At 44.9% G+C, this 23,712-nt stretch overlaps 1 protein-coding gene across 1 annotated transcript in view; it reads right to left on the bottom strand.

Annotated features, from left to right (window-relative positions):
* The window catches only part of myo16 (myosin XVI), a 650,273-nt gene that overhangs the window by 611,239 nt on the left and 15,322 nt on the right, over positions 1-23,712 (bottom strand).

Here is a 23,712-nt window from a genome sequence, read left to right as displayed (position 1 = left end):
CCAGGACAACAGAACTCCCATCAAGCAACCAGTACAGCTACAGACTAATCGGCGCCACTCCCTTGCTCAGGAAGCACAACTGCCAAGGTCAATGACCGCTGAGGACCCGCCCAGCTACCAAGGCACCCACCCCTTTATTGGCCGAAATCGAAGAGAGTGATAAGAGCCCTGTCGAACTATTGGGTCCAAGGTTAAGGACCGCCCCAAAGAGTACAAAATCCCAGGGGGATAAAAGAGAGCACAGCCATGTGTTCTGTCTCTCTTGGATCCAGCCTGTGCCTACCCAATTGTACCAGGAACAACCAGTTAAGTTCAAGACCAACTATCTCTACCTGATGGATGAGCCCAGCAGAGACAGAGCCACTTTCTTCGAACCAGCCAAGTGAAATCCAGATAAAGGCCTTTATCCATTTGCACAATGTCGGTCGCCCTGAAGTTAAGTATCGGATTATTGTAGCTGATAGGTGTAGTTTAACTCGTCGAAGATATTGTGTTTGCATGTTGAGATAACTCTTGTGTATGTAAATAAACCATCTTTTGAACTAATTAACTGGTTGTGTGGTAATTTGATCGATATAAGGGAAAGGCTTGTGGTTCACCGAGATAAATAAACAGAGCAACAAAGCTCTCCTGGAGGGGTTCACCTTGGTCGGTGACCATACATAGAATATAGAACACACAGTGCAGAAGGAGGACATTCGGCCCATCGAGTCTGCACTGACCCACTTAAGCCCTCGCCCTATCCCCGTAACCCAATAACCCCTCCTCACCTTATTGGACATGAAGGGCCATTTAGTATGTCCAATCCACCTGATCTGCACGTCTTTGGACTGTGGGAGGAAACTGGAGCACCCGGAGGAAACCCACGCAGACACGGAGAGAACGTGCAGACTCCGCACAGACAGTGACCCAGCAGGGAATCGAAGCTGGGATCCTGGCGCTGTGAAGCCACAGTGTTACCCACTGTGCTACCATACATACAGGCTCTAGATAGGGCATGGGCAGGAATGTCGAGCACAACAACTATTGAATCTAGTATTATTGGTGGAAGCTGGAGAACAGCAGGAAGAAGCTCTACTCTCACATCGTGAGGTTCGGCGGGTATATCCGTCCCATGGAGAGTGTTGAATTCTTTTTGAAAATGAAAGTGATGAACCACCATCTTGCTGTACCATAGTAACAGTATTGGCTCAAAACAAATATAACAGAAAATCTGAACAGAAGGTGTCTGAGGCAGTATGGGAGGTTGTATGAGATATTTGACAGGGCAGTGTACCTGTTGCTAGGCATAAGGGATACCCAGTGAAAAGCTGGCTTGTGACACTGATGTGTCATCCTCAAAGTCATTCTGAGGAGAAGTACAATGCTGCTCACAGCTCCACAAGCTCCCTAATAGAGAAGATCATGGAGCTTCTGAAGATGCACTTCAGATGCTTGGACCATTCAGCTGGTTCACCACAATACACTCCCAATAGGGCTTCCCACATCATTGCCGTTTGTTACACCATTCTGGCAATGCAAAGTGATCCCTTGCCAGAGGGTCATCGAAAGGAGGTTGAGAGCTCACTGGAGGATGATCCAGAGACACAGGAACCTCAAGAGGTTGCTGAGGGTCAGTGTGAACTGAATGACATCACAGAGGAAGAGATGGGAGGGCCGTGATACTTTAATTACTGATAGATTGCAGGAAGAGTAACTTCCCCTCACACTCAATGCCATTCCATTTCAGCTAAGGAGATCTCATAGCGAGAACAAAACCTGTATTAATACTTACCCGTTCTGACCCGATGAGTCACAGGCTATGCTCTCTACTTTGGTCTGCGGTGCACTGTGAGTATACTCACTCTGGGAACTGAGAATCCATTGAGGAACAAGAGCAATGTAAGAGCAGACTTGAAGTTTTGCTACCAGCTAATGATGCAAATGTTACTGCGACTTAGATGAGAACATGTTGAAGGGTCGCCTCCTCCCATGTATGTTTTTGTGTTCTGCCATCCCCACTGAGAAGACACAAGTGCTGCCAGAATATAAATGCAGATCAGCTACCCTGACTCAATGGTGTTGCTTGAGGAAGAAGGGTTAGAAATGCTGCAATCACACAGATCAAATAAATATTAAAACACATCACGCAAGGGTGCAGAGACGAATTCAACTGACGTCACATGAATGTTAATCTCACAGTGGGACACTAACACGGAGTGGAAGAATGGTTAAATCTCGATATAAGAGGAATACAAAGTACAAATTCACACCTTCAGTTGACCAAAGCATTCACATAACCATCACTCGCATTTAAAAGAGTGCTATTTATTCACCGTGATAGCACACCCGCTACCCAAAAAAGACATCAACATTTCTTAACTCCACTGTGGGCTATTGAGCAGTTGCAAATTTGGCCAAGATGAGGGCATGCCAAGTTCCAGACTTGCAATGGAATTTCCAATTGGCCTTGTGAGGGCAGAGCCTTAACCTGCACCTAATTGGTCATCAAGGCAAAGGTTTGGGAAATCCCTAAGCTAGGACCTCTAAAATCCCAGTGGCCTGGCAAAGCTGCACCTTATTCTGTACATGCCTTCTTTCACCATGTGTAAATTTTATCAACAACCTTTGGGCCCATCCAAGGATCTAGTTTGAAATCAAGGTCCAAATCCCGGAATGATCAGATGGGAGAGTGGGGATATGCAAAGCGTCCTGGCGCTTGGCTCAACCAACAATCTTTAAATTAGCATTTTTAGCCTGCATAGAATCACCTTAGATGCCTTTTCCAACTCACTACAGACCTACTCCCTCTGACATTTATTATGTATGTGGTTAGTTGTTCTGTTGTCACATAGTCATTAAAAGAGTTCAGTCACGTGATAGTCCGTGACATTATTGGCTACTTCGCGGGTTTTCCCTCAATCTAGATCAAGTCTTTGTACAGCCACAGCCACCTAATAAACCTCTGTTGATTACTGAGTTCAAACCACGTTCTTCAGCATTGTTATTCTTTAATCCTGCAAGTACAATACGAAACAGCTTTTCTCTTGATCTCCCAAATTTAGAAAGGGTTCGCAGCGGAGGTTGTGAGCACTTGCAACAACAAGCACTCCCATTTGCAGATCATCAATATTTCAGTGCCAGAAAGAATCCTCAGCAAGGAATAGGGCAATGTTTGGCCCAAATTCAAATTAAACTCAAAGACATCTCATTGTTCAACCTTTTCCTGAGAATAATGCCAAAAACATATTTACATTTGTAATTTTGTATTGCAGAAGAGAATTCTACTTTCCTCAACCTGCAATATAAAGTTTAGATGGTACAAAACCTGCAGACGTTGAAGTCAGAACCAGTTGTTATTCCCTCCAGTACAATTCCATTAATTCAATGGCTGTATTAAAGCTTAGTATTTGAATCCTTTAATAGAAGAATGGGTAGGATGTGTGAGGTAAGTGAGTAGTGCGGCAAGTGGGTAGGTGGGTTGGGAGTAATTGGTCCAGGTTGGGAGGAATCATCAGGTTGGGGGCTAATCAGGTCAGCTTGAGGGGGTAGTTTTGTGAGGGTTAATCGGGTCAGAGGATTGTCGGTTCTGGAGGGATAGTCAGAGGATGAGGGGTAGTCAGGTTGAGAGGTTGGTCAGGTCAGGCTGGGGTAGGTGAAAGGTCTGAGGGGGTAGTTGAAGGTTCAGTGCGAGTGTTGGGGGGGGGGGTGTGGGGGTTGGGAGGGGGGAATCATGATTTGTAGATACACAAGAGTTAGACTCGGATTTTCTTCTCTAATGTTTCCTGGGTAACAATATAGGTATGTCAAAACATTCTGAAGAGTCCAATACTAACTCAGAATCAGAGGCTTTTTCAGAGGGCCTCAGAGAGCAGGAGCATTGCCCATTGACAGTTCAAACTGCCTGGCTAATTTCCTCAGAGCTCAGTGTGTAGGGACTTCCTTGGGGATCCGAGGTGCATTTTGGGTCATATGTCTGGTCTCCAAAAATCTACGGATAGCAGATGCAGGCGACTATCTTAAAGCATATTATAATACCATAAGACAGAGGAGCAGAATTACACCCTTTGGCTCATTAAGTCTGCCCCGCCATTCAATCATCCCCAGTCTCCTATCTCCTCCCTATAACCCTTGATCCCCTTATTGACCAAGAGCCTGTCTAGCTCTGTCTTAAAGACACTCAGTGGCTTGTACTCAACAGCCTTCTGCAGCAATGAGTTCCACAGATTCAACATCCTCTGGCTGAAGCAATTCCTCCTCATCTCTGTTTTGAAGGACCATCCCTTCAGTCTGAGGCTGTGCCGTCGGGTTCCAGTTTCTCCTACTAGTGGAAACATCCTCTCCACATTCACTAACTAGGCCTCTCAGTATTCTGAGAGTTTCAATGAGATCCCCTCTCATCTTTCCAAACTCCATCGAGTACAGACTCAGAGTCCTCAATATTATATTCGTCACTATCGCCACTGCACCAACAGAAATTTATCTTGCCAAGTGGAAACTTGGCTACTTCGCTTCTACCATCCATATTTTTAGGAGGAAAAGGGAGAATACTGAAGAATAATGAGTCACTTTGAAACTATGGTCTTCAGCATTGGTTTTCATATTTCTGCAATCCAGATGAATTTATCGTATCACTTTATAAAAATCAAAATTCAAATGGTGCTGAAGAATTGTCTTCTAAATGTGAACTAATGAGTTTCTGCAGACTAATTCATTTATGAGGAGAATCCATCAGATCGTTAACTGAAATGTACATGGCTGCAAAGGTTTCCAAAGATTGAGGTTAAAAAAAACTGAGAAAGAACATTAAAACACATTTAGCCAACACTTGTGAGTGCCAGTAATTTCAATTATAAGTGTCACTAATGCAATATTTATCCTTCTCATCTTCTCATTGTAATGAGAAGAGTCTGGTGGAATTGATGCAGTGAACAGATGGCTGAGGATGGTTGGAGCCAGAATCATTGGCTGCTAAAGTGAGACAGCTGGCTGGATCATCACTGTCAATCGGAACTGGGACCTAGAAAGCCATAGGGATTTTCTTTCACACATCCATTTGACAAGATGGTGGAAGCTTCAACATGATGTAGAATGTGATATTCTGCCAATTACAATGTCAATAATTTTTAAACCACAATTTAAGTTTTCACAATGTCTTAAGAGACAAATTAGTTATGATCTGTCTTCAGGTATGTACTCATGTTATGCATATGGTATGCTTGAGTACCCCGTGAGCTCAAGGCCTGACAGAACAGAAATTGGGGGCGCGATTCTCCGGCCCGGATGGGCCTAGCGGCCGCGCGGATACGACAGAGTCCTGCAGCCGCTATTCACCCCTGGTCGCTGCCGGTGGGAACTCTGCGCGAAGGGCGGCCTGTGGGGCGGGGAAAGAGTGCTCCTTCACCGGTGGGGGGGGTCCTCCGACGGGGTCTGGCCCACGATCGGGGCCCACCAATCGGCGGGCCGGCCTCTCCCACTCCCGGGCCTACTTTGTTGCACGGCCGGGCCCTGAACACCGATGCCATGTTGAGTCGGGGCCGGCACGCTGAAGAAAGTCCCCCGCCCATACACAGGTTGGCGCGGTCCAACTAAGCATGTGCGGGTTGGGGCGGCCCATTTGGCGCCGGGAAGGGAGGCTGGAGTGGCGTGAACCTTTGGGTCTCAGACCATAAGCAGCATGATCATGATTGATAAATCTCCATTTGCAGATCTTTATTTTCCATTTATCTATGATATGAATTTCATTAACTGAAGAGTGTTTGGGTTTTATTGCTACTTTTCAATGGGAATCACAATTCAAATTGTATCCAGCATCAAAAAGAGTAGAATTTCGAGGAAGTGATCCAGTGCACAGAATGTTGATGGCATTCCCGCCTCTGCGCCAGACGATTGTGAATTCAAGTCTCACTCCAGGACCTGAGCTCAAAAATAGCTCTATTCCAAGGAAAAGCAGGCATGTTATCATGCGACTCTGACCAATATTCATCCCTCTAACCAACACCACAAGTACAGATGATCTGGTCATTATCACATTGGCATTTATGGGAGCTATGGATAGGATGGGTATCGAGGGATACGGCACAAGGAAGTGCTGAGGGTTTTGGCAAAGATTGGCATCATGACCGGTACAGACTTGGAGGGCTGAAGAGCCTGCTCCTGTGCTGTATTGTTCTTTGCTGTTGCCAAATTGGCTGTTGTATTTACTACATGACAAGAGATGATACTTCCAAAAGTACTTAATTGGCTATAATATGCTATGGGACATTCTGTTGTCATGAAAGGTCCCATGTAAAAGCAGGTGTTTCTTTTCTTTTTTAAATAATTGATGATAACTGCAGCAACAGAACAAAACAATGGCTTTAACAGACGGCCACTGTTGGTCAGGTATCATTGGGTTTATGTGGCCACAGGCGCCAATGTGTCTGAGAAATCTGGTGCCACCCAAATGAACGCAATTGAAGTAAATTCACTTTTGGCCTGGTGAAGTTGCCATTTATTTTGAATGTCAACTGCTTCACGGAAAAGGATTTTAATGTAAAAGATCACTAATACTTGGATTTAATTAAGGTTATCACTGCAACCCAGTTACGCTTCCAAATTCTATAATCTTTTGAGTTGTTTTCATTTGATTCAGCCCAGATTAGGCTTTTATGTGGGTAGAATCATACGAAACTCGAGATCACCAAATAAACATCTGAAAATCAGATAACTTGATTCTACACATATTCTGCTTAAATGTGGAAAGGAGAAATAGCATAATCATTTGATGGAAAAAAGTATCAAACTCCATAGAAAATGTAAAACTTTTTAAAAAAGGCATTGGAGTGAGTTTGGCATACTTTACTTTATGACAGCCAGTTTTAAAATATTTCAGGAAAAGCCAGGGAGGATAGACTGGGAAATACAGTGGGGGAGGTACTAAATAAATACTAATGTAAAATCAAAACCTGGATTTAAAATAAGAGTTATTTTTTTTAGACTCACGTCCCAGCATAGAATCCCACTCAGTATTAGCAAAAGTTTTAAAATTATGAGCAAAAGGCAGTGCAAAGGATTGTTGGCACTCCCAAGTTGTTTAATTTAATGTGACTGAGGAGAAGGTGCCGACAGTGAAACACAGCAAGGCCAACACTGCGAGGATGATGTCCACAGGAGAAATCTTGTCACAGGATGTGTGTGGTATTATCATAACTGTAAGAACTGCAAGGGTTAATGACATGTCTAGAGTAGCCATGAGAGGGAGCTAAAGATACACGTACATAAGGCATGGATGCCAAGCCTTGTGGGGGAGACAGAGTAGTCCAGGAGTTAGCTAGAGACAGAAAGAAGTATTAATAGTGAGTAAGAGCAGATCATAGTTTGTAACAATATTAAGATTTATTGTAGATGAGTGTAGTTTATATGTTAACAATCAACTGTGTGTTTAGAAGTAAGTGTCGAAACCAAGTTAATAGTGTTAATAAATGGATAGCGTTGTTTAAGTTCAAGCTATTTTGTGGTCTTTGTGAACACTACGCCATTCTGAATTAAACAATGCAAAGAACACCACAGACGTGCACTCAATGGCGCGGGTGTCTCCTCCACGGTTCAGCTCATAATCCCCCATGGGGGTGTTCAGGGGCCCAGGTACCCAAAAGGAAGAGGATTGGCAGGAGCACAGCCTGGGTTCTTCAACCCTGGGGGTGTCCAGCCATCTGACGCCCCCTCCCTATGAGCGAGCAAATTGAAGTGGGCAGCACAGCAATACCCCTGCAGCCTGAAAGCAGATGCAGTTCCTCAAGGTCCCAGCCCACCCAAGGATGCCCGCCAAGGTCATCTCAAGCAGCAGGGCGTGGAAGACAGCAGACCACCTCAACGCAGCTGTGGGTCTCAGGGATGCACCGAGATGTAACTGGACTGTGAGGAAGACTAAGAAATGATTGGGACCTAGTGGGCATGAATGAACCCAGACGATATTAGAGAAAAGTCACCATTTTAATAACTAGTTAGCATTAAAAATCACACTGATCACGCATAAAGAGCTTCCATGCTGCCATGTCATCGTTCTCTGCTCCACCTTCAAGCTCGCGTGCAAGATGATGCTTCATCGCTGTTCAGTGAGAAAATGGCAGCACAACATCTCTCCCACCTCCCACATTGACAACGCAGCAATGCCGTGTTGCTTCTGGCACAGGCTCCCAGCCCTTCCCCCACCCCCTCTCCACTACACCATTACTCAGGACTCTCATATCGGACAGTTATGAGGATTCCAACGGCTGAAAATGTGCAAGTGTCTGTCCACCTGCTCAAGAGGGAATGAAGCACACAGGACTGCTGACCTGAGAGGAGGCAGCAGCACCATGGGCTCCTTGATCACCCCATTCAGTGGCAGGTTGCATTCAGCTATCTGTCAGGCAGGAGTCAGACATTTCTCAGAGATTAAGACAAGCATCACTCTGTCCTCACTGCAAATCATGATCATTTTCCTGCAGCGGCCGGTCAGTCGCTTTAGCAGCCTGCCCATGAATGGAGGGACCATGTTGATGATCACCTATAGGCCCCACACTAATGAGAAGTTGTTAGACCCCATGTTGGGACTATATATATCAATGACTTGGGCGAGGGAAGGGAATGCACTATTGTCAAGTTTACCGATGACACAAAAATAGTTCGGAAGACAATGGTGAGAATTACACAAAGAGTCTGCAGAGCGATATAGACAGGTTAGGTGAATTGGAAAAAACTTGGCAGATGGAATATAATGCAGGAAAAATTAAATTATAAACTTTGGTAGGAAGAACCAAAAGTTCTAAAGGGGCTGAATATTATTTAAATTGAGAAAGAGAAAGCTTGAGCACAGATGGATTTGGGGGTCATCGTGCACCACAAAATAGCCTGTAAGCAAGTTCAGCAGGTAAACAAAATGGTAGTCTTTATTTCAAAGGGAATGGAGAATTAAAAGAGGGAGGTCCTGCTGAAACTATACAAGGAACCAGTTAGACCATACCTGGAATACTGTGAAGAGTTTTGGTCCCAATCCTAAGGAAAGATATTTGCATTGGAGGAGGTCCAGAAAAGGATCACCAGATTGATCTGGGTATGGAGGTATTTTCTTGTGACGAGAGGTCTGATTAGTAAGTTGTAGATGACACAAATGTTGGTGGAATTGCGGATACTGAGGAGGGCTGGCAGAAGATATAGCAGGATATAGGCCGGTTGGAGACTTGGGCGGAGCGATGACAGATGGAGTTTAATCTGGGCAAATGTGATGTAATGCATTTTGGAAGGTCTAATACAGGGAGGAAATATACTGTAAATAGCAGGATCCTTAAGAGTATTGACAGGCAGAGTGATCTGGGTGTGCCGGTCCAGAGACCTAGCAACGCAGGTGGAGAAGGTAGTCAAGAAGGATTACGGCATGCTTGCTTTGATCGGCCGGCGCGTTGAGTATAAAAATTGGCAAGTCATGTTGCAGCTGTCTAGAACGTGAGTTAGGCGACACTTGGAATATTGTGTTCAATTCTGGTCACCACACTACCAGAAGGATGTGGATACTTTGGAGAGGGTACAGAAGAGGTTTACCAGGATGTTGTCTGGTATGGAGGACATTAGCTATGAGGAGAGGTTGGATAAATTCGGTTTGTTCTCACTGGAATGACGGAGGTTGAGGGGTGACCTGATAGAAGTCTACAAAATTATGAGGGGCACAGAGTGGATAGTCTGAAGCTTTTTCCCAAGGTGGAAGAGTCAATTACTAGGGGACATATAAGATGTAAGGGACAAAGTTTAGAGAAGATGTGGGAGGGAGAAGTTTTACCCAGAGGGTAGTGGGTGCCTGGAACTCACTGCCGGGGAGGTGGTAGAAGCAGGTTGGATAGTGACGTTTAAGGGGTATCATGATAAATACATGAATAGGATAGGAATAGAGAGATATGGACCCCGGAAGTGTAGAAGGTTATGGGTTAGACGGGAAGCATGGTCGGCGCAAGTTGGAAGGCCAAAGGGCCTGTTCCTGTGCTGTGCTGTTCAACCTGGTGTTGTAAGACTTCTTACTGTGTTGATCCCAGTCCAACACCGGCATCTCCACATCATACTGTTCTTTGGTAGTTTGGGTCTATACTCATTGGAGTTCAGAAGAATGAGAGGCAACCTTATTGAGACATATAGGATTCTCAGGGGGCTTGATAGGTGTTATGATAGAGGGATGATAGGAAATTGGATCCGGAAATGTGATTGCAGATGCAGTCGACAATTTAAGGGTTAACAGACTGAGGGTAAAACTGCTAGCACTAAGACAGAGGTATATAACCACACCTGACCTGAGTTACAATGTCCCATTCACACTTAAGCTCGTTAATGGGAATAAACGGGATACTCCTGATCAGCCAGGTGATTCACTCAAAATCCATTGTCTTCCAGGCCATTGCCTATAACAGAGTCTGATGGCCTCTTTTGTCCGTAAAAATCAAAAGCCCAGATAGCAATGATGAGTTAAAGTCTGGTCACCCTGGGACAAAAACTTTGTTTGAGGGGCTGGGAGGAGTTCAGAAAGAGAAAAGAATCCTGTTCAAACAGATAGGGGTAGAAGGATTTGTAAAGCCACTGGGAACGGTCATGAAAAGCTGCCACTGAGACTGACTTTTGAAAAGGGTTTTGAAGGAGCTACCAGCTCAACAGGAATATATTCTGGTAAACGTAAATATCATTGTTATCTGCCTCTCTAAGGGAAGTTGAGAGCTGTATGTCCACTTTACGTGCTGGTTAATGGGAAATTGTGTGTTAGGGTTAAAAGATACGTGTAAGCTGTTTTTGTTAGGTTTAAAGTTTAAAAATTAAATTTTTTTTTCCTTTTGTTTTTTTTTCCTTTTTTTTTAGAAATTTAGAATACCCAATTACTATTTTTCCAATTAAGGGACAATTTAGCGTGGCCAATCCACCAACCCTGCACATCTTTGGGTTATGGGGCGAAACCACGCAGACACAGATGGAATGTGTAAACTCAACATGGACAGTGACCCAGGGCCAGAATTTGAACCCGGGTCCTCAGCATTGCAGTCCCAGTGCACCACCGTGCTGCCCTTTTTCCTGTTGTTTTAATAAAGATTTGTTTGTAAAAATATACAGCTGTCAGCATTGCTCCATTCATCTTCTTTCACGGTTGATTAACTGTGAAGTGCTATAACCGCAATGTGTATCAACATTCAGCTCAGGTTGGCAGCTCCTGGACTTCAAAGAGTTAAGTGCTGTCAATTTCCAGATGACCACCTCAAAATCACTCAAGCATGAAGGAAAGTGATTAGAAAGCACTTAGTTCCGTTTGAAGTGGTCCAGGACATGTCAATCAAAGCTTTTATGTTTATAAACATGGAGGTGAAAGCATTTCAGAGTTACTCAATCGTGAAGGGAGATGAATGGAACAATGCTGACAGCTGTGTGTGTGCGTGGAAGCTGTCAATCACACCCTGTAAAATCAATATCAAAGAGAAATGAATGAATGGCTGGCAACTCAAAGATCTGAGGGGGTTTAAACACAGCTGACTTATTTTCTCTTTCCGGGAATTGACCGGTAGTACTTCCTGTGTCTGAGTCAGCAGGTATATTTGTCCAGGTGAGCGTTAAAGCAGTAATTTGTTTCACAGCCTCTGTCTGAACTACTTTCCATCTTCCAGACAGGGGACGCTTTCCTGGGGGGGTTGCTTACATGGGTCTCTCTTCTGGGCAACTTCCAGGGATCACTTTTCTGTGATCTGTGGGTCACTATCGAGTCAATAGCAGGATTCCATAGGGAATCTCACATTCCTCGCTATGCATGAACTTGCATGGCTAAGCTTTGGGAATCGCTTCCTCGTTTGCGCTTCCCAATTAAGCTCCACAGGAGAAGATAGTCTCCCAAATGGAGAATTTTGCTCAATATTTATGAAGGCACACTACCCAAGAAATAATGACAAACAAAATTTCAGAGTTTCTAGGCAGAGAAAATTATCTTCATCAAAACGATACGTCAGTTACAGTCGATGTAAAATGCTCTGACACTAACTGTATAATTGACGCGAGAACTGGTGTTACAATGTGAGCTGATCATATGGACTGGCTCTGACTAATACCCCACAATCCATTGGAAACTAAATTACAAGGTCCAGGTGGCACAAACCTTCCAATAAAAAAGGTTGGCTAATTACCACACTGGTTACAAGGAGCAAAAAATCATTGACACCCTGTATGTTGGACATCCCTTCAAACAACCGCGCAACCTCAAACAAACCATCGTTTGCAGCAAACTACCCAGCCTTCAGAACAGAGACCACGACACCACACAACCCTGCCATGGCAATCTCTGCAAGACATGCCAGATCATCGACTTGGATACCACCATTACACGTGGTAACACCACCCACCAGGTACGCGGTACATACTCGTGTGACTCGGCCAATGCTATCTCATACGCTGCAGGAATGGATGTCCCGAAGCGTGATACATAGGCGAGACCATGCAGACGCTGCGACAAAGAATGAACGGATATCGCGCGACAATCATAGGCAGGAACGTTCCCTTCCAGTCGGGGAACACTTCAGCAGTCAAGGGCTTTCAGCCTCTGATCTCCGGGTAAGCGTTCTCCAAGGTGGCCTTCAGGACGCGCGACAACGCAGAATCGCCGAGCAGAAACTGATAGCCAAGTTCCGCACACATGAGCACGGCATCAACAGGGACCTGGGATTCATGTCGCATTACATTCATCCCCCACCATCTGGCTTGGGCTTGCGAAATCCTACCAACTGTCCTGGTTTGAGACAATTCACACCTCTTTAACCTGGAGTTACCCCTGTCTCTGGATCTCTTAAGATTTAATTACCTGCAAATGCTCGCATTCTAAGCATTGTCTGGCATCTTTGCATTTGTCTATATATATGTTTCTCGAACATACCTCTTCATTCACCTGAGGAAGGAGCAGTGCTCTGAAAGCTCGTGTTTGAATCAAACCTATTGGACTTTAACCTGGTGTTGTAAGACTTCTTACTGTGCTCACCCCAGTCCAACGCCAGCATCTCCACATCAGTACTTTTCTTTGTTCTTTATTGTTACCCCGGATAAGATGTCGCAGAATACGCAGCCAGGTATTCGAAACAATATCCATGCCTAATTCTTTGAAACAGTCTCTCTCAGGCCGGCACTCTTCTACTGCCACCACTTCCCCGCCCCTCCCCCCCACCCCCCCCAGGTAGTGCCGTCCAGACAGAGGCTCACATTAAATCTTCATCCACATGATGCCACTGGTGACAGTGTATATATCACCTCTTAAATACTGCATCGAACTTCAGTCAAGCTTAAAATGCTCACTTACCTTTCTTTGTCTGCCACTTACCCACCAAGTACAAACATCATATTTAATGTGAAATATTTTTCTTTGGTTGAAAATTATCGATAAAAAACAAGCCTTTTCCGGACAATAAAAACCAAAGAAGCAACAGTTTGATTTGGTCAGTTTTGGATTTACCCCGACAAATTTGTGAAAGAAAAATTATGTTCAAATATACAAGTTATTGCGACTCAACAAGGTTCAGGGTTGAAATAACAAGTGAGCCGAGGGAGAGGAACGAGAAGTAATGATGCTGTAATCCAAGCTTACTGGAACTCATTAGGCATAGACAAAGGTGTGATGCAAAATAATAGATTTTTGGATTCAGGCCACACTGCAGGATATAAGTGCACAGTTTGTCCTGACTCTTCATTGCAGGATTGAAGGCCTCCTGCCATTCTAGGATGAGATATCAAACTGGCAATCCATGGCACCAGTTGAAGGAGTGTAGGGAGTCTATTCTCAGCTAACATCAGCAAAGCAGGTTATCTGGCAGTTTGCAGTTTGAGGGGCTTTGCTGGATATTCTGACTGTGCTGCATTTGCATTTGGAATTCCAAAAAAATTGAGTGTGAAGCTTTTGCAACATAGACACTTCTTTATTCACCTTTGTTTCATTCTATATGTGTAGTTATTAAACTTTGTTCTTGGTTTAGGAACAAGGATTCGATTACTTATTTCACGAAAGCAGTTATGATCAATTGCCAATTGAAAAGCTTATGTTTTCTTTTTCAAAGTGTATTCCACAATAATAAATAGAGCGCTTCCTAGAATCTCACAGTTCAATAGGTCAATGTTGTCTAACATTAACCAGAATCTGAATCAGTGGGCTCAATTTTGAGGTGTTGTGGTCATCACACCCCTGACTAAAAGGTCAGTGGGGGAAGGGAGCTTGCCCAGCAGAAGAACAGCTGATCCTTAGCCATTTAACTGCCAATTGGCCAAGAATAGACTGGAGGCAGCACTTCTGCTCCTCAGGGACAAGAGGCTGCACCTCAGAAGGCTGCTAAGCAGAGGCCAGCAGCTCTGCAGAATCAGCAGTGGCCAGCTGGATCACAACTTTATAATTACTTGGGGATCTCTCTGGGCCCACTGTTAGGAGAGTGGATGTCTGAAGTAAAAGAGGCCACGGTATGGAGAGGAACCTGGGAGATGTCAGGCCACGTTATAATCATAAAATTAGACGGTGGGCAGCATGGTGGCACAGTGGATTGCACTGCTGCCTCTCAGCGCCGAGGTTCGAGGTTCGATCCCGGCTCTGGGTCACTGTCCGTGTGGAGTTTGCACAATCTCTACGTGTTTGCATGGGGTTTCGCCCCCACAACCCAAAGATGTGCAGCGTAGGTGGATTGGCCACGCTAAATTTCCCCTTAATTGGAAAAAAGTGAATTGGGTACTCTAAAAAATAATGTTTTTAATTAGACGGTAAAGTTGCCATAGTCCCAGATGACCATAGGCTGCTTTCTCCTTTAAGGGGGAGAGCTGATGGGTGGTAATTTAACCTGAGGGTCACCACACCTCAGGTGAGGGGTCAAGTTGAGAAGACGGGCTTTCACGGATAACCTCAGCCAGTACGAAAATTGAACCCATGGTGCTGGCCTCGCTCTGCATCACAAACTAGCTGTCTTGCCAACTGAGGTAAATCAGCAGACAAACTGACTCCCCACAGCTGGGACAATAACAAAGACAGAAACATTAAATCTCATTACACCTGAAAAGAGGCGAGAGCCACAGTTTGCTCAGAAGAGAAACAACTAGATTTTGTCCAGGAATATAAAGCTGTCATTATGGACCACTTCACATAAGAACATAAGAACTAGGAGCAGGGGTAGGCCATCTGGCCCCTCGAGCCTGCTCCTCCATTCAATGAGATCATGGCTGATCTTTTGTGGACTCAGCTCCACTTTCCGGCCCGAACACCATAACCCTTAATCCCTTTATTCTTCAAAAACCTATCTATCTTTTCCTTAAAAACATGTAATGAAGGAGCCTCAACTGCTTCACTGGGCAAGGAATTCCATAGATTCACAACCCTTTTTGTGAAGAAGTTCCTCCTAAACTCAGTCCTAAATCTACTTCCCCTTATTTTGAGGCTATGTCCCCTAGTTCTGCTGTCACCCGCCAGTGGAAACAACCTGCCCGCATCTATCCTATCTATTCCCTTCATAATTCTAAATGTTTCTATAAGATCCCCCCTCATCCTTCTAAATTCCAACGAGTACAATCTCAGTCTACTCAACCTCTCCTCATAATCCAACCCCTTCAGCTCTGGGATTAACCTAGTGAATCTCCTCTGCACGCCCTCCAGTGCCAGTACGTCCTTTCTGAAGTAAAGAGACCAAAACTGAACACAATACTCCAGGTGTGGTCTCACTAACACCTTATACAATTGCAACATAACCTCCCTAGTCTTAAACTCCATCCCTCTAGCAATGAAGGACAAAATTCCATTTGCCTTCTTAATCACCTGTTGCACCTGTAAACCAACTTTCTGTGACTCATGCACTAGCACACCCAAGTCTCTCTGTACAGCGGCATGCTTTAATATTTTTTTGTTTAAATAATAATCCCGTTTGCTGTTATTCCTATCAAAATGGATAACCTCACATTTGTCAACATTGTATTCCATCTGCCAGACCCTAGCCCATTCACTTAACCTATCCAAATCCCTCTGCAGACTTCCAGTATCCTCTGCACTTTTCGCTTTACCACTCATCTTAGTGTCATTTGCAAACTTGGACCACATTGCCCTTGGTCCCCAACTCCAAATCATCTATGTAAATTGTGAACAATTGTGGGCCCAACACGGATCCCTGAGGGACACCACTAGCTACTGATTGCCAACCAGAGAAACACCCATTAATCCCCACTCTTTGCTTTCTATTAATTAACCAATCCTCTATCCATGCTACTACTTTACCCTTAATGCCATGCATCTTTATCTTATGCCTTTTGTGTGGCACCTTGTCAAAGGCTTTCTGGAAATCCAGATAAACCACATCCATTGGCTCCCCGTTATCTACTGCACTGGTAATGTCCTCAAAAAATTCCACTAAATTAGTTAGGCACGACCTGCCCTTTATGAACCCATGCTGCGTCTGCCCAATGGGACAATTGCTATCCAGATGCCTTGCTATTTCTTCCTTGATGATAGATTCTAGCATCTTCCCTACTACCGAAGTTAAGCTCACTGGCCTATAATTTCCTGCTTTCTGGAAACAGTGGTGTCACGTTTGCTAATTTCCAATCCACCGGGACCACCCCAGAGTCTAGTGAATTTCGGTAAATTATCACTAGTGCATCTGCAATTTCCCTAGCCATCTCTTTTAGCACTCTGGGATGCATTCCATCAGGGCCAGGAGACTTGTCTACCTTTAGCCCCATTAGCTTGCCCATCACTACCTCCTTAGTGATAACAATCCTCTCAAGGTCCTCACCTGTCATAGCCTCATTTCTATCAGTCGCTGGCATGTTATTTGTGTCTTCCACTGTGAAGACCGACCCAAAAAACCTGTTCAGTTCCTCAGCCATTTCCTCATTTCCCATTATTAAAACTCCCTTCTCATCCTCTAAAGGACCAATATTTACCTTAGCCACTCTTTTTTGTTTTATATATTTGTAAAAACTTTTACTGTCTGTTTTTATATTCTGAGCAAGTTTACTCTCATACTCTATCTTACTCTTTTTTATAGCTTTTTTAGTAGCTTTCTGTTGCCCCCTAAAGATTTCCCAGTCCTCTAATCTCCCAGCAATCTTTGCCATTTTATATGCTTTTTCCTTCAATTTGATACTCTCCCTTATTTCCTTAGATATCCACGGTCGATTTTCCCTCTTTCTACCGTCCTTCCTTTTTGGTGGTATAAACCTTTGCCGAGCACTGTGAAAAATCGCTTGGAAGGTTCTCCACTGTTCCTCAACTGTTCCACCATAAAGTCTTTGCTCCCAGTCTACCTCAGCTAGTTCTTCTCTCATCCCCTTGTAATCTCCTTTGTTTAAACACAAAACACTAGCATTTGATTTTACTTTCTCACCCTCCATCTGTATTTTAAATTCCACCATATTGTGATCGCTCCTTCCGAGAGGATCCCTAACTATGAGATCATGAATCAATCCTGTCTCATTACACAGGACAAGATCTAGGACCGCTTGTTCCCTCGTAGGTTCCATTACATACTGTTCTACGAAACTATCGCGGATATATTCTATAAACTCCTCCTCAAAGTTGCCTTGACCGACCTGGTTAAACCAATCGACATGTAGATTAAAATCCCCCATGGCCCCATGCTTCTATCCTTTTGGGCTTGTTGCCAAACCAGTAACTTAACCCATATATGGTGGACAAATGACTGCAAGTCTGTTTCTTTAAACAATCAATATTTATTCACACACACATGCAACATAAGTTATACAACAGAGCAATTTCATACAAGACCTTGACTTAACCTCAGAGTGACCGAAAAGTACAAGACAGATATTGGTCTTTATCTGTATCCTGAATCCTGTAGTGCTCAATGTTTGGTCCTTGGTCTGGTCTGTTCCTGGCTCTGGTCTTCGAGTGATGGTCTGCCATGCGTTTGGCGGTGAAGGTCACCATTGTTCCATTGCTGCTGCAGAGAGCGAGTGTAGGGTGGCCCAGTACCTTTTATCCTTGGAGATTTTGCACCCTTTTGGCACAATTCCAGGTGGGCCACCAATCAATCAATCAGGGTGATCGATGAAGTCCAATCAAGGTCCGCCATGGTGGGGTATGCCCTTACCGGCCATGTCCGTAGGTGTCCAGGGCACATAGGCCTTTCCAAATAAAGACGGTAGATGCTGTTGTGTCTGTTAGCTGAGTGAAATTAACATGCAAGCCCTATTGTCCCAGGATGGCCTGGAAATTGCCTTTTTTCTGTGTATTGCAAGAGTCTGGGCTGCAGCCTTAGTGTTTATTTGAGCTGTAGCCTGCTTGTCCTCGAATGTGGCCACTTTTCCCAGCATCCCTTGCCGGTCACCATTTTAGGTCGCCACAGGCTGTTTCATAATGTTCGATTCTCCAGAAAGATTTCTAAGTATGGTAGCGAGCGGGAACTACGGCGAGCTCTGCGATGCTCGGCCCAGCGAGGCCGGCAACACTATTCAACTTTTATTTTTCCACTTAACAAGGCCCCACTGGCATCTCGCTGCAAATAAAGGCTTGCCAAGCAATTCGCCAGGATCGAGCTCGCCAACCCCCTGCTAACAAGGTAGAGCAGCACTTAAACAGCATTTGCACAGTCAAACCCAGTCAGCTCGCATCCATGGCGCCGAGAGGACCAGCCTCAAGAATCGGTAATGCAAACCTGGCGAGGGTCCTAGATGTGTTGGAGGCCAGGAGGGGTGTCCAGTTGCCCGAGGGTCCCGAAGGATAAGCCACAGGGCAGCCAGTGCCTCCTGGGACGAGGTGGCAGCAGTTGTAAGCTCTGGGTGTGTGACCAGGCAGGGGTGGGGGCAGGAGCTCATCTTATGGGTTCCTGGTCTCCCTCTCCCAGTGTGGCTGGAGAACCCCCCGCCTCGTGGGTCTGCTGATCCACTCGCTCACTTCTCTTGTCCTTTACCGCAGCTTTTTGTTTCTTTGCGGCCTCCGGAGCTACAGCTTCCTGGCATTTCTTCCTGTTCTTGTGTTGTTGAGGGTCAGGGGATGTTTCTGTCTGATTTTTGCAGAGTAATTTTGATTAAAATTGCCTATTTTCTAGCTCTTATGAGGAGAGCCATCTTGTGTGCTTCTGCTCAGCATGTGCCCGTCACCGGAAGTCTTGCCCTGTACGTTTTGAAGAAGGAGTTGTGGCGAAGAGGAGCAAAGGATAAGGGTGGACGTTGGAATCAGGCTATTGAGTTGGATGATCAGCCATGATCATAATAAATGAATTTAGAGGAGACTGCAGGATATAAACTGGTTGGAGTCTTGGATGGAGAAATGGCAGATGGAGTTCAATCTGGACAAGTGTGAGGGAATGCACTTTGGAAGGTCCAATGCATGTAGGAATTACATAATAAATGGTACAATTCTTGCGAGTACTGACAGGCAGAGATCTGGGCATGCATGTCCACCGATCACTGAAAGTGGCAAATCATGTGGATAAAGTGGTCAAGAAGGCATGCTGGCTTTAGTACAAGCTGGTTTAGTACAGGGCTAAATTGCTGGCTTTGAAAGCAGACCAAGGCAGGCCAGCAGCATGGTTCAATTCCCGTACCAGCCTCCCCGAACAAGCGCCGGAATGTGGCGATTCGGGGCTTTTCACAGGGGCATTGAATATAAAAATTGGCAAGTCATGTTGCAGATGTACAGGACCTTGGTTAGGCCTCATTTGGAATATTGTGTATAATTCTGGTCGCCACAGGATGTGGATGCTTTGGAGAGGGTACAGAGTGGTTTACTAGGATGTTGCCAGGTATGGAGGGCATTAGCTATGAGGAGAGGTTAGATAAACTCGGTCTGTTGTCCCTGGAACGAAGGAGGCTGGGAGGCGACCTGATAGAGGTCTGCAAGATTACGAGTGGCACGGACAGAATGGATAGTCAAGTGCTCTTTCCTAGGGTAGGAGAGTCAAGTAGTAGGGGACATAAGTTTAAAGTGCATGGGGAAAAGTTTAGAAGAGATGTACGAGGCAAGTTTTTGTACGCAGAGGGTGGTAAATATATGGAACGCGCTGCCTGGGGAAGTGGTGGGAGCAGGTATGATAGCGGCATTTAATGGACGTCTAGACAAATATATGAATAGGGTGGGAATGGAAGGATACGGGCTCCGTAAGTGCAGAGGGTTTTAGTTTAGGCAGGTACCATGGATGGCGCAAGCTTGGAGGGCCGAAGGGCCTGTTCCTGTGCTTCTTTGTTCTTTGAATGCTGTCCAGACTCAAAAGGCCGAATGGCCTCCTTCTCTTATTTTCTATGTTTCTATGTCTTCATATCATTCCTAAACTGTGGTGTACAGAATTGGACTCATTGCTTTGAAAAAACAAAGAGTCATTGATCACATATCTATTTTATGTCCTTTGCCAATTTTATATCCATGCAGTGACTTCACCTTTCATCTCATTAGCTTCAATTTTGTTAGCAAGCATAGTATGTGGTATTTTATCAAATTTCATTTGAAAGTTCATGTTCACAACATCGATTACAATATCCTCCAGCACTCCGTCACCTCATTAAAAACTCAATCAAATTAGTCATGCCTGATATTCTCTCAACAAATCTACACTGGCTCTTTTTTATTAGTCCTTGCTTGCCCAAGTGGCGGTTAAAGTAGATTCCAGTCTATCACTGATGTCTTTTTTTGTTGTATTACTTGTGAAGTTAAAGTTTTGTAATACTGTTCGACCCAAATGCATTCTTGATATTTATCTATATTGGTGCTGATTTCTTATACTACAAAATAAAGGAAGAAAATAAAAAAACTTGGGCAGGATTCTCCGGTCGGCAACACCGCAATCGCTTACGGCGATAGGCTGGAGAATCCCTGTCTGCGCCGAAACCGGGGCTGCTTTTGCGATGCCCCGCCCCTTTTAAAACGGCGTCCTCAGCCTCATGACGTCACCTGAGGCCCATCCCCAATGCTCCGTCCCCAATGGCTGAGTTCCCAACGGCGTGGGCCACTCATACTATTTTTTTTCGCCAACCCGGCGTGGCGGTTGCCGACTGAGTCCAGCGCCGCCACAGTCAGAGGGGGAGCCGCTCTGCGAGCAGGGGGGACTTTGGCGGGGGCTGGGGGCACTGGTGAGTGGTGGTCCAGGGGTGGTGAGGGGGACAGTATGTGGCAGGCCGGGTCCATGCGAGGCCGGCACCATGTTGCACGGCCCATGCGTGCTGACGTGTGCATGCACGGCCACGGACCCGGCAATTCTCCGGACGTATCCGCAGTGCTGCTATCCCCCCACCAGACGGAGGATCGGTGTAGCTTTTGCACCATTTTTCCTGACATAAAACGCCACTGTTCCCACGCCGGTGTCAGCATTTAGTCTCAGAAATGGAGAATCGAGCCCTGGGTATGAGTTCAAAGGAGCCTGCCATAATTCTTGTGTTGTCACCTAGGAGACAGTTGGAAGCTAAGGAAGTATCTGTGACAACTTGTTGAAGTTAATTAGAATTGGGAAAGAAACAAATTTAAGCTTTTTTGTTCCAAGTTGTACTTCAAAGGCGTTAAATGGTATATCTCATCTGAATTGCTGTTATTCAATAGTTTCTTTCAAACCAGGAAGAAGTGGGGCTGGGGGAGTTAGATTGAAAGAAAAAGACACACAAAGAAACAGAAAGACAGTGTGAACAAGAGAAAGCAGTAAAGTCCCATGTAAAGTTGCTTGTTCAGAGAGTTTGTTTAGCAGATGGCTGACGGTGGGTCACAATATTATTCCAGACCTGGGAGGAGCACTCCTGTTGCTCTTGTATTTGGAGTGACCTTAAAGGGGTGTCTTCAAGTATTATTGGTTAGGCGGCTTGCCACCTGGTGCAAATGGACAAAGATTGTATGACCCCAATTCCCATACATAAATAGCAACCTGCCTGAAAATTGTACCTCATAGAATTTACAGTGCAGAAGGAGGCCATGTGGCCCATCGAGTCTGCACCATCCTTGGAAAAAGCACCCCACATCTCCAACCTATCCGCGTAACCCAATAACCCGACCTGACCTTTTTGGACACTAAGGGAAATTTAGCATAGCCAATCCACTTAACCTGCACATCTTTGGACGGTGAAAGTGTGGTAGTCACCACTAACTGTGTATTAGATGTATTAACTGTAAGTAACTGTATATTAGATGTATTACAGTAAGGCCCCTGTACTGGAGGTACAAGGGTAGATCCCTGCCTGCTGGCTCCGCCCAGTAGGCAGTGTATAAATGTGTGTGCTCACCAGAGCTGCTCCCATTCTGGTAGCAGCTGCAGGAGGCCACACATCTCAGCTCAATAAAGCCTCGATTATTCACTACTCTCGTCTTTGTAGTAATTGATAGTGCATCAGGGAGGAAACCAGAGCACCCAGAAGAAATCCACGCAGTAAGGGGAAGAACAGACTCCGCACAGACAGGGACACAAGCCCTGAATCGAACCTGGGACCCTGGAGCTGTGAAACAACTGTGCTAACCACTGTGCTACTGTGCTGTCAAACCTTACGTATTGTAAATGTCATCAAAGTGCACTCGCAACCCCGATATTTCACTGTCACTCATTTTGAGGTTAGGGCTGAGTAATGCAATTTAAAATCAAATCCTCTTTTAAAAAAAAGTATTATTTTCATAAGAACCACAGGAATACTTGATGATCAGAGACTACTCTTGGCAGTAATAAGTATAGTGTCATCATATTCTTTTTTATTTATTCTTTCATAGAATGTGGGCATTACTGGCAAGACTTGTTGCTTATCCGTATATGCCCTTAATCTGAGTACCTTGCTGGGCCATTTCGGAGAGCAGTTAAGTTGACGTGGGTCTGAAGGCACATGTAGGCCATAGGGTAAGGATGACCTATTTCCTTCCTTCAAGGGAATTAGTAAACGAGATTGATTCTTACAGCAATAAATCATATTTTGATGGTCAGCACTTCTGAGAATAGCTTTATAATACATATTTATTATATTCTACCAGCTGCCATGGCAGGGTTTGAACCCATGCCCTCAGATTATTAAATTGGGCCCTTGGATTACCAATTCAGCGGCATACGAACAACGAGCAAAAATAAGACATTCAGCCCCTCGAGTCTGCTTTGCCATTTACTAAGATTATGGCTGAACTGATAGTAACCTCAAATATGCACTTCCGATAACCTATCATAGCCTTGCTTATCAAGAATCTCTCCATCTCTGCCTTAAAAATATTTAAAGATTCTGTTTCCACTACTTTTTCAGGAAGACAGTTCCAAAGACTCATGTCCCTCTGAGAGAAATCTTTTTGCCTGGTCTCCGTTTTAAATAGGCGACCCCTTATTTTTGAACAATTACCCCACATCTAGATCTTCCTCCAAGAAGAATCATCCTCTTCCCATTCACCCTGCCAAGAGGGACGGCATGGTGGCACAGCTGTCTCACAGCGCCAGGGACCCGGGTTCATTTCCAGCCTTGGATGACTGTGTGGAGTTTGTACGTTCTCCCCATGTCTCCGTGGGTTTCCTCAGGGTGCTCCAGTTTCCTCCCACAGTCCAAAGATGTGCATGTTAGGTGGATTGGCCATGCTAAATTGCCCCTTTGTGTCCAAAGCATTATGAGAGGTTACTGGGTTACACTGATAGAGTGGAGCGTGTGTCTAGGTAGGGTGGTCTTTCAGAGGGTCGGTGAGGTCTCAATGGGTCAAATGGCTTAATTCTGCACTGTAGTGATTCTATGATCCCTCCGAACATTACCACCATCTCCACATATTATAGAAATACATTCTGTAAATATTTGAGAGGAAGAAGT

Source organism: Scyliorhinus canicula, chromosome 14 (genome assembly GCF_902713615.1).
Source record: "Scyliorhinus canicula chromosome 14, sScyCan1.1, whole genome shotgun sequence".
NCBI lineage: Eukaryota > Metazoa > Chordata > Chondrichthyes > Carcharhiniformes > Scyliorhinidae > Scyliorhinus > Scyliorhinus canicula.
This window is presented reverse-complemented; position numbering and strand designations above follow the sequence as displayed.